Source organism: Hibiscus syriacus, unplaced genomic scaffold, assembly GCF_006381635.1.
Source record: "Hibiscus syriacus cultivar Baekdansim isolate YM2019G1 unplaced genomic scaffold, ASM638163v2 tig00111659_pilon, whole genome shotgun sequence".
NCBI lineage: Eukaryota > Viridiplantae > Streptophyta > Magnoliopsida > Malvales > Malvaceae > Hibiscus > Hibiscus syriacus.
The window spans coordinates 117,911-122,980 of NW_024063149.1; the positions used below are offsets into that span (position 1 = coordinate 117,911).

At 31.7% G+C, this 5,070-nt stretch overlaps 1 pseudogene; it reads left to right on the plus strand.

Moving 5' to 3' along the window:
- The first annotated feature begins 1,435 nt into the window (after positions 1-1,435).
- Positions 1,436-4,043, plus strand: LOC120167040 (annotated as a pseudogene).
- The last annotated feature ends 1,027 nt before the right edge of the window (positions 4,044-5,070 follow it).

The following is a 5,070-nucleotide window of genomic DNA, read 5'->3' on the forward strand; positions in this document are numbered from 1 at the left end:
TCATTAATTTTTATAAAATTGAATTAATAAATATTATAAAATCTTATAAAATAAAATTTAAAAGTTATAAAATTAAAATTTATTTATAATTATTATAAAAGTATATAATTAAAAATAAAAATTAATTATACATTTTTCTTACAAATTCTAAATTTAATCTTAATCTTATCTGAATGAGAGATGGGAGGAAGGAAGACTCTAAGGGAGGAAAATGAGGGCTCCTGGTGAGTTTGAAACATATGACCTAAAAGAATATAAGGGAACAAAGATAAGCAACTTAGTCAACTTACCAATACAATTTAGAGGAGCATTTTAGTAAATATACATGATACAGAGAAAAAAAATTCACCTAACTTGATCTAAAAAATTAATAGGAAAATTGCTCTATCTCGCAAATTTTTATTAGATATAATTATATAAAATCAAGATAAATTCGAGGTAATATATATATATATATATATATATTTACTAATTTAATTTTATTTTTGATTTTTTATATTTATTTTTAATATTGTTATATTTTAAATTTATAATATTTTATTTTTCTAAAAATCAAATAAGCATTTGAATTTTAAATCAATTTAACTCATTTTTCATGTCTTCAGTCACTCCATTAGGGATTGGAGACTACCGCATCAGTACCGTGAAGTAGCACTCGATCAATGCTAAATTTTGTTGGTCAAAGGATTACAATAAGTTTTTATTCTTCTAAGTTTGAGGCCACATTAAGTGTAAAAATAATTCGATTATCATATTAATTAAAAAAACAGGGGCTTAGTAATTTTTCTATAAAAAATTGTTTAAAAAACAACAGAAATGAGTATTAAATTCCGTGTGTTCGAGTCTTGTACGCATTCTAAATAAAAAAGTTTGAATTCCATTTTAATATTTAAATCAATTTTTTTTTTGATGTTTGTTCATGTTATTATTGACTAAGAGGAAGAATTATAGTTTTCACTTTTAGAATGTATTGAGTCACTTGAAACAGCATTTTGATTCGAAGAAATTTCATTACAGTTTACAATGGTGAATATGATGAGAATAATATTGAAGTCAAATCTTCAAAATTCGGATGTATATTGCAAAGATTGGAAAATTTCAAAAGAGAGGAAAAACTGGTATTTACGTTATCAACAAACCTTTGTGTGCTTTTTTTTTTTTGCTGTGTGTGTTGTGAAAAAGGGGGGGGCTATCTTCAATGCAATTTGCAGATGGCATGAAGATCTGAATTCTGAACTCTAAACTCGTTGATTGAAGTCGAAAAACATAGCTGCATGCTTTACTTATTTATTTACTTTAATGTATTTAAGAGGTGATGCAATTAAGATTTCTAAAGATAGATTGGTAAAGTTGAGATATTTTCTGCAATCGTCGCTTTGCACTTCATGCTTCTTAACTAACATTTTATTTTTAGACAAAATGCACCACTCAGGATTGGTTAATGGTTTTGAGAAGAATCGCTGACTGGATGTTATTTGGCAGATGACCACAGCAATATCAGTTGAAGATGTTCGGCGTGAGGTCAATATACTGAAAGCCTTATCTGGTCATAAACACATGATCAAATTTCAAGATGCTTTTGAGGATGCTAATAATGTCTATATTGTCATGGAGTATGTTTGTTCTTGCTATAGTTTATTTTAAGATCTCTTATTATTTGTCGCAGTCCTTCCTCAATCTTTAAGTTTAATCTTATCACCAATCATGCATGTCCGTTACCTTTTTATAGATGAACCGATTAAAATGAAGCGTTGCACCAGAATATTGAATAACATGCATCATACATATAAATTAAGCCAGAATATCAAATAATATGCATCATGCATGTAAATTAAGCCAGAATATCAAATAACATGCATCATGCATATGAACTTGTCTTTAAGCTAATTTGCAATTGGTATAGGCGTGCATTCTACAACTTAAAAGTAAAATATTCTTTTGTTGTCAGATTATGCGAAGGTGGAGAACTAATTGATAGAATTTTATCTAGGTATTGAAGAACTGCTTTATTCTCTTGTACCTTCTTAAGGCAATTCTTAAACTCATAGTTATGATTATGTTTCATATTGTTCCTTTGTTGCAGATGCGGTAGATACACTGAAGGGAGGCTCAAAAAATAATTGTGCAAATTTTAAGTGTAGTTGCCTTTTTCCACCTTCAAGGGGTTGTTCACCGTGATCTAAAACCAGAGGTATGCATGGAGGAATATGATACTTCATTTTTAATTTAGTTCTATGCTGTGTTTTATTGTTAATATGTGACACAATTATTCTTGTTGGATCAAGTTCTAGTTATTAACCAATTATTTATTTCAACGTCGTCTGTTTTTCAGAATTTTATTTTTACTACAAGAGATGAGGATGCTCCAATGAAAATTATTGATTTTGGTTTATCTGATTTTATTAGGCCAGGTAAGAGTTAATTTCCTTTTGCTATATTTGCATAAATTTTGGCGTTCCATTTGTCAAAGGCTTTCGATCTCAGGTTGACATAAATGTTTGAATCCAGTAACGGACGACTCCCCTCCCCTCCATATCATATAATTTATCGACAATTTGTTTAAACACAAAGCATTCAGTTTTCATTCATTTGCAGATCAAGGTCTCAATGATGTTGTTGGCAGTGTATACTATGTTGCACCGGCAGTACTACATAGATCTTACAGTGTTGAAGCTGATATGTGGAGTATTGATGTCATAACTTATATATTGTTGTGTGGGAGCAGACCTTTCTGGGCTAGGACTGAATCAGGAATTTTTCGTTCTGTGCTCAGAGCTGATCCTAACTTTTATGATTCACCCTGCCTTCTGCATCATCAGAAGCCAAAGATTTTGTGAAAAGGCTTCTGAACAAGGATCGCCGGAAAAGAATGACTGCTGCCCAAGATTTAGGTAATTCATATTACTAAAAGCTATATTTAGGTTAAGACCTCGTGTATAAGCAGCTTTTAGAATTTATGCTCCCTCTCTTTCTCTTGCCATATCATATTTACAACTTTGATTTGAAGTTGCTAGTGAAATTATATATAATCTTGGAAACTAATAAGGACTTCTATATTGTCAGCTCATCCATGGTTACGAGATAAAAATTGTGCCGTGCCTTTGGATATTTTTGATCTACAAGTTTGTCAAGTGATATATTCGTGCTACCCCTTTCAAACGAGCAGCACTAAAGGTAATCACCGGTTCCTTTAATCAGTAAAAGGACAAATTGTTGAAAAATAATACAGTATCTGAAAAGAAAAATGTTTGAATCAGCAAAATGGTTATGCTTGTTATATATAGGCAGGCGTTCAATAATATGATTGCACGGGGTTACTCTCTAGCATTTCTTCTAATGTTTTGTTGGTTGCAGGCACTTTCGAAAGCTTTACCGGATGATGCACATGTGAATCTTATGACACAGTTTAGGCTTTTAGAACCAAAAGATGGATGCGTGTCCCTCAGTAATTTTAAAGCTGTTAGTTCTTGGTTTTACTATTTTACTTCTTTCCAACTTTTATGACTAAAGACGTAGCTACTTTCAGGCTTTCTGTAGCTGCAGACTAGTTTTAAACCTATTGCTTTCAATTTGATGTCCATCTACACTTTGCATGTGATTTTTCACGATCATCATTGTGAAAAATTGCAGGCCCTAATGAGGAATAAAACTGATGCCATGCAGGAGTCGAGAGTTTTCAACATTTATAAAATGTGGTGAGATATCATTTTTTATGTTCCAGTGGTTTCTTTGCTTTGGAGCACCGATAGCAAAGCTGTGCACGGATAATATTCGGTTCCTATCATCTCTTTGTATACACATCTCTTATGGTTTTAATTTGTTTAAAGATGAAACCACTGTATTACAAGAAGATGGACTTCGAAGAGTTCTGTGCCGCAACGATCAGTGTATATCAGCTTGAAGCATTTGAAGAATTGGAGAGTATTGCAAGGAAAGCCTTCGAGTATTTCGAACAAGAAGGGAACAAGGCCATTTCAGTGAAGGAATTGGCACTGGTATGTAGCTCATATGTTTTCCTATAAAACTCGAGTCGAATCCAATTCCGAGGTCGTCATCGTGTTGGTTTTGTCACAGGAACTAAATCTGGGTCCATCTGCTCATTCTTTTCTTAGAGATTGAATAAGAGGTTCGGACAGGAACCTCGGGTATACGAAATTTTTACATGGATTCACAATTAGAGCTTCCACTACAAGGCGTGGATAGCATTATAAGACCTTTGATATAGGGATTTTTTTCTGTTTTAGTAAATTTTAACCAAAAAAATATTTAGTTATTTTTTCCCACACCCATTACGCGAAGGTGTTACTGGTTAATAGCCCTTTCAAAAGAATTGGCTTTTGCCCAATTGTGTCAGAACTTCAGCTTTTCTTCCTTGTTGCATAGGCGATATTTACCAATAACGTCCCTGTAATTTTTTTTGGGGTGAAATTGTACGATTAGTCTCGATTTTTTGGGCATTTAGATCATTTACTTTTAGTTTGGCCAAATTTAAATTTTTATACTCTTCATTTGAATGAAATTAAGTGTAAATGATAAGATTGAAAAACAATTTTTTTACAAGAATATATCTATAATTTTATATACACTTAAGTGAGATAATATCTAACTTAACCCGAATTGACTTGAAAATTAAAGGTTAACTTGATCTGAAATCCAACCTATTTGGTATTGATTGATCCGATATGACCCAAATCAAAAAGATAATTAATTCGATATTGACTCGATTCGAAAATTGACTCAATCCGATCTGACTTACCATAGATATGAATTAAATTGGAATAATATCCGATCACACTCATATCAAATTTAAATTGAATGTACTCTAAAACCAAACTTAAAATAACCTGATTTTATTGGAACGAGCCATTTACCATCTCTATTTAAAAAGTGTTTTGGTTTCTTGTAGAAAAGTACCATCCTTACCTCGTGATTAATCTTGGGTAAATTTAAATAAAAAAGAAACAAGTGGGAATAAAAGTCAAATTGGAGAGCCAATAAAAGGAAATTGATTTTGAAGCCACTTGTCAAGCAAGTTGGTTTGAAAATGGCAAACAAAATTAGCTGGAAATC